This window comes from Chenopodium album, chromosome 18, assembly GCF_948465745.1.
Source record: "Chenopodium album chromosome 18, dcCheAlbu1.1, whole genome shotgun sequence".
NCBI classification, from domain to species: domain Eukaryota; kingdom Viridiplantae; phylum Streptophyta; class Magnoliopsida; order Caryophyllales; family Amaranthaceae; genus Chenopodium; species Chenopodium album.
In genome coordinates this window covers 45,482,309-45,494,304 of record NC_137851.1, presented here as the reverse complement: position 1 = coordinate 45,494,304, position 11,996 = coordinate 45,482,309, and positions in this window count along the sequence as shown.

The following is an 11,996-nucleotide window of genomic DNA, read 5'->3' as shown; positions in this document are numbered from 1 at the left end:
TGAAGAAAAGAGAAGCTTCAGATTGGGTACGGGCCCGATCGGGCGAGGCTTGCCCGATCGGGCGCGCACCTAGTGGTCAGAATTCGAGCTAAAAAATGGAATTTATCGGAGCTCATATTCGCCTGATCGGGCGCGCAAGGAAGGAAGAAAATCAAGGGAAATTTCGCCCGATCGGGCGGAATTTTGGAGAAATCGAGTGACACAAAAAGAAATATCAGGCGAGGCTCGCCCGATTGGGCGAGCATTTTGGTGATTCCAAAGTTCGAGTTCGCGCCCGATCGGGCGCGCATTTCACATTTCAGCCAAGCCTAAATTCGCTCGATCGGGCGCACCTAAATTCCGGGCATTATAACTCCTTTCTCCCCCTTTCTTTTCTTTTTCTTTCTTACTTCTTCTTCTTCATTCACACTTTATATCTCTAAAACCTCCATTTTCAAACCTCCAAACTCACTTTCCTTTCAAGATCTCCTCAAATTCATCTATCAAAACTCAAATTTTTTTTACATATTCTTAATCCTCACACCTTCCTCTACATTTTCCACCAACTTTCTACCAATTTCTCTCAAGATTTCTCAAAACCCTTAGAGAGAGAAAGCTTCAATACCCAAAATTTTCACTACAAATGGCTTCAAAGAGATCTAGGCAACAAAGGGGTGAAAGTTCTAGGCAACAACAACCGATGGTCGACCCGGAGCTTCAAATACTGGGATGGGAGGAGGTTGTTATCACCTCAACGGAACAACGAGCTAGAATGCTCAACCTCATCCAGAGGCAGGTAATCTCTACTCGATTAATTCATCATCCTACATTGTCTAAGCTAGGTCTTGATAAACCCGTAGAGAAATTGTTTAAGGGTATAGGAATGAGCGGTTTCTTCCAAATGCATCATGATACCTATGATTATTTGACATTAGAATTTATTTCTAGTTTCAATGTTATTAAAATGAATGCTTTAATCACACATGTACAATTCCGATTGCCAAACAATGATGTGCGATTAACTTTAAAAGAATTTGGTAAATTTTTTGAGCTTAAATCGGACAAACCTATTGAACCCTCCCAAGACCACATTGCCGTGGTCTACAAGAGACTCACCGGGGAGGGTTTGCTTAACCTCCAACACGCCAAAGGGACGTGGATTCAACATCCCGTCCCAAAGTTTTGGAAAAGGTTTGCCGGCCTCACAATTTTTGGGAGGCATGAACCGGCAAACGTTAGGAGGGATGAACTTGAATTGTTGGCTTCCTATATGATTCCTAACGCTGAGAAACTAAACATACCACATACGATAGCCCAACATTTTCAAAGGGTGGCCAATGCGGCCGAGGGGGGTAAGTCTAGGGCGCCTATCTACTTTGGGGGGTTGGTGACCCATATTGCCATTAAACACCTAGGATGGAACCCAACCGGACATAGGAAGGTGGAGGGTTCAACCCTCATGGACCTAGCTTACTTAGGAGGCCTAAACTGGGTGCAACCTACGGGCGGTGAGACTTGGTGGATAGTCCACCGGGAATCGGGTAGGAGAGACCAAACATTTACATTACTCAACCCCGCCTTGACCAAATTTGAGAAGGGGAAGCCTTTTTACACTTTCGAGATAAATTGTCAAGGCGAGGTTCAAGAACATCACCTTTCACCACAACACCACCATTCCCCCCAACACCATTCACCACACTACCAACCACCACCCCAACCCTACACCTATGGCATGCCCACCTCCTCCGTCGATTATAACATCGACCCCCATGCCCCTTATGACTTTCCGGAGCCAACTTGACCGCATAGAGAGGGGGCAAGGGAGAGTGGAGGGCATGGTGCAAAACCTATACTCTAGGTTAGGCACTTTGGATAGGCGAGTAGGTCATGTAGAGAGGAACCTCGGGAGGGGTTTATACCCTATGTACGATGACTATGCACGCCGAGGGGCTATCCCCCCGAGGCATTAGTTCCCGATTGGTTCCAATACCCCCAAGGAGGGTATTCCACCCCCGGAGCTTTTGGTACTTATGTGGACTACTCTTCAGTCCATGGATATAGGGGTGATGCTCCTTTTGGGGGTATGGGGGGAAATGTAGACCCTAACTACTTTGCAGGTGGTTCGGGCTACGGTGGTGCTGGAACGAGCCAGGGTGGTGCTGGAACGAGCCAGGGTGGTGCCGGCTCGAGTTATGGAGGAGGCTACGAGAGGATGGATGATGACGAAGGGTAGCTTCTCCTAGCTACCCTCCCAAGTCAATGAGGGCATTGCTTGATTTGGCTTGGGGGGAGATTTCTTGTACATATGGTAACTCTTTCTCTATTTTCTCTATTTATTTCTTTTCTAGTATAGTTTTATTGCTTTCTAGTGTAGTTTTTATTGCTTTCCTTTATGAAAAAAATACAAAAAAAATTGAAAAATATAAAAGTTCAAAAATACGTTCCAATGAATTGTAAATCATGCTTCCCTATGTCCTATACTTGGAAAATATTAATTTGATTCTTGGTACATGATAATGAGCTCTGTGAATTTGTTGATCATGATTTGAAGTTTAATTGTTTGGATGCCTAAACATGCGTCAATTTTGCCAACTATTTGTGAATATAGTGCTTGACTAGTTGATTTGGTTAGGAATTGTGTGATAGTTCCTGGTATGTCAAGGAATTTGAGTATTGGTTTGCAACTATTAATAATGTTTATATGGCTCAATATTATGCACATTGAGGAGGACGAAGGCATTTATTCTCTTAGGTAGCCGTCAGACGATATTAGATACATTTGTTCCCTTCTTGTTACCCATGTTGTTGCTTTTGCCCTTTTTATTGTTTATTTAGCCACATTACAAGCCTACATGAGCCCCATTGGTTACTAGTCCCAAGCTTGGCTTGGGGGAGCTATTAGTTGGTGAGGTGAGGGAGTTGTGGTGTGCATATCATTTGCACAATGTGGGAATAAAAGAAGAGTGATTGTTCTTTGATATTTTGATTGGAAAATATTGATGTTTTGTGTTTCAAAGTTGAAAATTTCCTATATGAGGTAAAAAGAAAAAAAAAGCAAAGAAAAAAAGTTGTTTCAAATGTTCAAATGTTCTATTTGAAGGTTGCTCGAGGAAATTCAAAAGAAAATAGAGGGGTTCAAGTTTGAAAAAAAAAAGAATAAGTAGTTCAAAGTTTGTTTCAATTCACTCTATTTCATATTATCATACTTTGTGAGTGAATATGTAAGTGTTGGGATTGTATTGTGTATATGATTGTTTGGTGAATTTTTGTGGAGTTAAGTTGTGATTGGAGAGGTTTGGTCATCACTTGTTTTTGACCTTGGGTTTTAGTAGGATATGGCTCCCTTAAGTATGGCTTTACTCTCACATTTTCCTAAATTTATCCTACCCTTTACCCTAGCCTTACATTACAAGCTTTAAAGACATTCCGACCTTTGTGCATAAGAGTTGTATGAATGTTAAAGTGTTGTTTAGCAATGCAAGTTTGATTTGACATATTTCGAGTCTACTAGTAGGTTGAGCGTACATTGTTTAAACACACGAGAGTGTGAGTTGGGAGGGCATTGTTCACATATAAAGGGGTTGGTTGGAGAGCGATCGAGTACATCTTTTACTCGCCACATAAATGAGAGTTGAGTGTGTGAGCACTAGTCTTGAATTTTATATGCTCATGTGGTTTGCTCTACTTGACAATTATTAGGGAGGAAGGATGATTAGATGAATGAGATTGATTGATATTGAAGCATGTTCATTAGATTTCCCTTGAATCGTTTGTGCTTGATTTTGTTTACTTGGGATGAAGCATGTTTTATATGTTCATTGATGAGCTCTTTGCTTAGGGACAAGCAAAGGTTTGGCTTGGGGGAGTTTGATATGTCCAATTTATATAGTGTTTTACCCCATCCCATGGTCATAATTAGTGGTGTTTTTGGCTCTTTAGAGCCACTTTTATCACTAATTTGTGTTTTCTAGTGTTTTTGTAGTTTTGCTTGAGTTTTGTAGGAAATTGCACATTTGGAGCGTTTTCCGGGTTTTTTCACGAAGCAACTACGAGCATTAGGAGGACACGACCGTCTTTGAAGCCCAGGACCGGTTAGAGCCGGTGATTAAGGGCTCGGTATGTGATACCGGGGCATATGGATCGAGTATTCAAGACCCGAAGAGGAAATCCGGATTGGGCCGAAGAATCGAGCCCAATCGAAGTCCAAGCCTCGAAGAAGAAGCCGGGCCCGATCGGGCAACCTTGCGCCCGATCGGCGGGCGCGCACAAAGAAGCAGCACCAAGAAGGCGCGCCCGATCGGGTGAGCGTAAGCTCTATCGGGAGCAGCGCGTCAGGAAGGGCGAAAGAAAAAAAGGCGGGCCCGATCGGGCGCGTGTTTTTTAGAGGACCTGATTGTCGAGATTGTTAGTTTTCAATTAGGATTTGTTTTAGGGATGTTTAAGTACGATTTTTGGACGTAATTTTGATTACCCTCTCTTTGAGATTTTCTCTCTCTACGTAGAATATTTTCTCTCTCTAAAATTCTCTCAACTTTGTTCTTAACTCCATTCCTTAATCCATATTTCTTTTGGTAACAATTTCTTCTCTTTTAATTTTAGTTATTTTCTTTAATCCTTTCATCATGTCTTGCTTTATTGTTTTGATTAGTTTAGATTTAATTATGTTTGAGTAGTTTCATTTCTAGGGTTTCTGGGGATCTAATAAATAATATGAAGGGGTAATTTGTGATTGTTGATTATTAATGCTTGATTGATTTCCTATTGATTGATTTAATGCTATGCAATTAGGTTTGGCCAGATTTAATTGTATGAGTTTAGCAATATTAATTCGAGATTCGACAGATGAGAATTGATGTTTAGGCTTAGTTTCAATAGGCGGACTAATTTATAAATGGTTAAGTCGAGATTCGAGAGATGAGATTTAATACCGGTAAATTAACTTTGTGATTATAATACGTAGCGAAAGCCCTTTATAATCTGATTAATTGATGCTTGATGATTGCTTATTATGATTTGCCCTGGAATATTGTTTATTAGTGAACCTATGCCCTAGGTTTTCCCTTCATTGATTTATACCCTTTTTATTTCCTTCCTACTCTTACCTTTTAGTATTTAATTACCCTTTTTACAACAATTTGTTACTTGATAATTTAGATTGCATTTAATTAATTAGGAGTAAATTGACTTGTTTCCCTGTGGTTCGACCCTTCTTCCCTATCTACATAGTTAGTGGATTTAGGTTTTATTTTTTATTAGGTGAATACGACTTGAGCCTGTCAATTATAGACTAACAGTTTGATGGAGAAGGAACGAGATTACAGGATTCAATGACACCATTACAACTTCCTCCTCAATAAAACCTTAATTTATCACATGCCCTTGTAGCTACTAATATGTGTTGGTTAATTAGGTGCACAAAATTTAAGACTCGAATGAACAAAAGGGGTTACTTATTATTATTATTTTTTAATTAATTGAAATAACATTGCTTAATTAATACTATCTTCATTTCTTTTTATTTGCAACAAATGAATTTTTTTATGTTTCACTAATAATACTTCTTTATTGGAACTAAAAAGAAATGGAGATGTAGTAACATTTGGTTACAGAAATTAGTAACATTTTAAAAAGTTTCTGAAAAGTACTTTCATCTTCTTTCACATTTATAACCTAAAAAGTATTCTCCCACCTTTTTAAATTTCCCCACATGAACTCTTTCGGTTCTTTCTGGTCTTCTCCTTATTCCTTCATTTTAGTTGTCGATTGGTTCATTAGGGATGAAAATTCATATGAAATTTCAATTTGTATGAATTAAATTCCTTCATCAAAATCGTTGGAATTTATCAAACTTGTTTGGTTGATAATGGAGGAAATTAATTTAACTTTAGATAAGTAAATTATCATTTTTTAGGAAGGTCAAAATTCCCATACATTGTCATTGCTCTTATTTTCACTTTTTTTGTCAACAAAACAAGAAGTCCAAAATGAAATTCACGGGAATTTTGAATACCCGTATGAATTTAAGCTAACCAATCAATACCTTAATGGTTTTAAAACTTATATTTGCAACAATTTGAATAGCGAATGCAAATGCATAATGTGCAACATTAATGTAAATTCCGTTAATATAAATTGAAATTTCATTAATATACATTGAGGGTAAATTGTTGCCCTTAGGGAAAATTACAAATTTGAGTATCACTAAAAAAAACCTAAATAATTGTTTCCTAAAAACAACAACCAAGTTTTTAAAGCTGGAGAGAGCTACCATAGTCTTCAATTTAGCAGCAATAATACTCCACTGCAAGAACATTAGTAGCAATATACAGCAGGAAGCCAGGAACAACAACGATAATGGCAGTTCAAAGCAAGAATTAAAAAAGCAGCAAGCAACACCCAAAAAATATAACAATTCAACAACAACAATTTAAAGAAGCAACACGGCACATCAACAACAAAGATTAAAACCACCCATGCTTCTTGCTAATCTACGCAACTAAACAATTTTCCCCGAAATGTCTAACCCCAAAGCGGAATAATTAAATAGTAGCAAAAACGCTTAGAATAAAACTAAAAATTAGTCTAAGCAAATTTTATATTTTCATGTGACAAATTTTCACAATTTATTTACTCAATAACTGAAACTCATGAAACATATCCTATTTAATAAATTCTAGCATTTAACTATTGTAACAATTTTCTTCTTATTCAATGGCTTCTGTGAAATCTAGAAAAATTCCCCATGACTACCAACTATTTAATATGCCTTAGATTATTGCCTCGAATAATGCTTTTTTTTTAAAAAGATTCAATATCTCCTCCTCTATTTTACTTTTAAAAATATGTTAGTATTAATAAAAGTATTTTTTTTGTGGTATGCTAATATTAAAAGTATTAATTAAATTTAGGTCCAAATTGTTTTTATGGTTTTGTTGATATTATAAAGTCAATTCATGTTAACTTTCCCCTATCCTTTTATCACTTGTCCTAAAGTTTATCCTATCTCTTCTTCCCTCATTGTTGTTGTATACCCTCTATTTTCTTAATCTACTTGTTCTATTTCCCTTGAGTGATTTTTCTTAAGTGGTCTTTCTCTCTCTAAAGCTAATTCCTCTAATTTTCTAAAGTGATCTTTTAAAAGTGACATAGCTCTCTCTCTCTCTCTTTCTCTCTCTCTCTCTCTCTTTCTCTCTCTCTCTCTCTCATTAACTAATTGACTTGATTTTCTTAAATGATCTTTCTTAAGAGGTATCTCTCTCTCCTAAGCTATTTCCATGATTTTCTTAAATGATTTTTTAAGTGGTCACTATCTCTTTTTCTCGTGAACGCATTTTAGTAAGCCTTGTTCCCTAGCTAATTGCTTGTCTATCTTTCTTTAGTGATCTTTCATATGTGGCCTCTCTATCTCTCACTAAAGCTAATTGCCTTGATTTTTTACGTGAGCCTTCTTAAGTGATATCTCTCACTCTCCTAATTTGTTTGCCCTGTTTTTCTTAAGTGATATATGGTAAATGGTCTCTCTTTCTCTCATTTTCTCTCTTCTTCCTAAGATAATTTCCCCGATTTCCTTACATGATCTTTTGTCTTAAGTAATCTTTCTTAAGTGGTCTCTTTCTCACTCTCTCCCTATTCTAAGTTAATGGCCCTGATTGCCTTGATTTTTTCAAGTTATCTGTATTAGACTAATCTTAGGAGGGGCAATTTGGGAAGTTTAATATTATTAGGTTTATAGTCCTTAGCTTTAGTATAAATAGATAGAGGGGGGAAGGGTAAAGGTAGGCATGAATTGAGTTATTAGAAATAGAGAATTGCAACCTCAAATTGATAATAGGAGAGTTCTAGGCTAAACCTACTACCTTTGTAAGCTTTTAGCCATTATCTATCATATTATCAAGCTTTTATCTCTATTAATTCTTAGAACTCATACAATATTTGCTAAGTTAGAATATCAGTCCATAACATTATCTTTCTTAAGTGCTCTATCTTTCTTTTCTTAAGTTACCTTTCTTCTTAAGTGATCTTTCTTCTTAATTGTTCTTTCTTCTAAATTGATCTTTCTTAGGTGATCTTTCTTTCTGAGTGCGTGATCTTTCTTCTTAAGTGATCTTTATTAAGTGTTCTCCCCCTCCCCCTCCCCCCCCCCCCAACTCTCTCTCTCTCGCTCTCTCTCTATCTATCTATCTATCTATCCATCTCTATGGGATTTAGTAACTCTTTTTTTCTAAGCTATTTTCTCTTATTTTCTTAAGTGATCTTTCTTAAGTGGTATCTCTATTTTTGTTAAATGATCTTTCTTAAGTGTGCTCTCTCTCTCTCTCTCTCTCTCAAGTGATTTTTCTTTAGAAATTAGCTTAAGAAAATGTAATTAGCTTATGTGGCCATCATTTTGGTAAGCCTTGCAACAAAAAAAGCAAAAACAACAAAATAATTACCAAATGACAATGAAATTTTAAAAAAAGAAAATTAAATTACAAAGTAAAAATGCTTAATATCTATTCGTCAAATATACTTTAAAAATGGCTCTATTAATGCTTTTCGTTTTATTGCTAATTATCTCTTTTTTAGGTTTGGCTTATAAAGTCAGTTCCTACTTGATCCTACTCCCATCTTCTATTTTTATAGTTCTATTCAATTTTTCCTTCCTTTTCATTGTCTGGTATCTTCTCTTGCATATTTCTCCATCTTTACTATCTTTTTTCTCCTTCCTATCACTTTTCCTCACAGCTATTTGATACCTTTTCCTCCACCTAGCTCCTATTTTACAGTTTGAACACTTTAGTTAGTTTAATCCTAATTGCCTCCAACCCTATTTTACCTGCTTTGGTAATTATATTTAATTTATTTTACATTCATCCTCAATTTCACTCTAGAAATGGCCTCTTAAAAAAGAACTTACTCTTTCTTTCTCCATTCTTTTATAAATTGCATAGTTTATAATCAATTCCTAGTGCATATATACCTAGCTCACCTAGTTCCAGAAGTTCATAATTCAACCTTAAAATAATAAAAATAAACTATAAAGAAATTTGTTAGGCAAGCACAAGTTTTAATCTTTCATTAAGCAGCTTTACTAAACTAATGAACAAATAGTTGCTATCTTTCATATAAAAAGGGAGTAGAAAATTACCATGCTCAATTCCCCCATGGCTCCACCTTTAAAAATCGAAGAATACTAAATATGTCCTTGTACTTCTCAAGATTATCCTGGAAACCAAAAAATCAAATGAAAGTCATCATAACTTCAAGAAAGTATAGTTCTCGTACATGATTTCAAAATACTCCAGGTAAGGGGCAGTATTTAAAGCAAGCATTACACAACAGAAGATGGTATGTATTACATTCTAACTGCAGATAAAGCATTACACAACAGCTGAAGGTATGTATTACACTCTATCTGGTGAGAATTATAAGCAGCAAAATGTCCAAAAGTTTGCCCGGATAAATCAGCAAATATAGCAAAATATTAAGCTTAGGAATATTAAGCTTACGGATACCAGTTTCCTTCCGGGCATAATATTCTTTAAGTTCAAACAAAAATCATAGATCTTTGACACTTTAAAACGCCCATATACAGAATCCTTGAGTGATTCCCAAACACTTGCAGTTTTGACAAAAAGAAACAACATACCAACTCCATTCTTAATTTTATCCTCTTTTCATCCCTTAAATATTGGGTTAATCTGGGTCTCAAGTTGATTTTGGGATTATATGATGAGTGACCTTTGTTCATTACTTCATTTTGGGGCTAAAACAATATTATACAAGTGACCTTTGTATAATCAAATACATAGTGCAATATTATAATCAGTATAATAAAAAAAAATTGAGTTGATTAACCCAATATTATATGTTCCATGACCTTTGTTCATTTCACCCTTCTTTTCATCCCTCAAATATTATCAGCTCCTTTACATAACCTGATATGTACACTTTATAACATGATTCTATTTCAAGTATACTTTATCTTTTCTCTCTTCATCACAACTCTTTTGTTTATCCACCACCATAATTTTTATGGGTGGAAATAAATAATCTAGATATTTAAACCAATAAAAAATATGATAATATTATTAAAGAAAGGGTGGTACACTACACAGACAATTACTAAAACAACGAATATTAAATAGAATGGTAAAGCAAAAAGGCAATATATAATAAGTAAATTTCATACTAAAAAGAGACATCACAACATCTCATAAAAGGCACTCCTTTATGGAACATCAAAAATTTCACAGTATGTAATCAAGTTGGCTGTGCTGAGTTTTTACTTCAAAGCTTTGTGATATAATGTTTTAAAGTGTATGATCAATAATCTAATAGCAAATTTTACTCCTTTGCTAATGCCAATAGATATGATGCACCTAAAAGGTCATTTATTATTAAGTGTCGTCGGGAAGGAAGCATAAAGTACATGTAACTAACATTAAAAGTTTACAGAAGATATAAACAGGGCATATGTATATAACTACATGATGTATGATCTCTAAGGAAAAATCTACATCAATTATTAAAAGTGTTTGAAAAAATAATTCATCATGACTTTTATTATAATGAAAAGACTTACCCAGCAGGAAGTAGTAACACCAATAAATACGACATGTATTTGAATTTCACACGTTCATGTTTGGATGTTCTAGCATTTTATGGTGCTCCAACCACCCATATCGAGGACGTAGAAGTAACACAGACCCAAATAGAAATCCTGATATAAAGCCTCCAACGTGGGCAAAATTGTTAACATGAGGTAGGTTTCCAACTGCCAAGTTGATGGCGATCCCATGATCATAAGTGTGAACAAAGCAAGAGCCTACATGAACGTAAAGAGATTTAGAGAGCTATAAACATGAGTCATGAGGTGTGCTTCAATATATTGCAGAATACCTAAAATGAGCTATAATGACACAATCAGGGCATAACTCCTGGAGTTTTCAAAAGGCTCCTTGGGCAAAGCAGATGAAACTTTAATTTTAGGATTTCCTTCGCAAGATGAACTCTTAAAGATAGAACTTAACCCATTTGAATGGTTAGGCTGCACATTCTAAGGGGTTGATAATCTGCAACACACCCCATAAGAGGGTGAATAGCCATAAAAGATTTGAAAGCGAACGGGCAAATACAGCCATAAAAGTAATCCCAACTTTTGCCCGTTCGCTCAAAATAATCCCAAGGATTATTTTTATATAATCCGAACTTTAGGGGTTACTCGATCAAAATGATCCCAACCGGTCACCCAACCTATTATATAACAGGTAAATGTGACACATGTAACCACATAATTGGTTGAAGAAAAAAATTAAAAAAACAAACCCTGCCTACCAAAGACCAACCTCCCCACCACCGGCCACAGGCCATCCCGGAACCCTTCACACCGGCACCGACGCCCATAAACACCTCCCTCACGCCGGCGCCAAGAGACGGCTTCCCTTACAACCCACCAAAACCCCATGGCCGCATCCCGTATCTTCGCAGCCTGCAACTTCACTAAACAACCACCATCGCTGCCCAACCGCTAACAAACCAGCCACCTCTTCATACTGCAGCAACACACACAGCCGCGCAACCCCAACAACAACCAATATCCATCGCAATTGCGCAACCAAAGCAGCGACAACCACCAACAATCGCAAACCAGCAACCCCACTAGCCCGCAACAACCAATTCCCCGCTGATTTCCCTAACCACCCAATAATAACCCCCAAATGCCCCTCCACCAATCAGATCAGAACCCTAGCGCTAGGGTTCAGATGGTGGAGGAGGGACGCTTGGGGTTTTTTTTATACGATGGTTAAGGAAATTTAGGGATTTCGGGGGGGTGAATGCTGCGGGATAGGTGGTTTTGGGAGAAAGGACGGTGCCGGCGGTGGGAGAGGGTGTCTAGAGGTGTCGGCCATGGGGTCGGGACATCTGCTGTCCGGGAGGAAGGATGCTGGCCATGGGTGGTGGTGGGTTTGTCGTGGGTTGGGGAGGGGATTTCTGATTTTTTTTTTTAATTTTTTTTTAATCATTTTTTATTTATT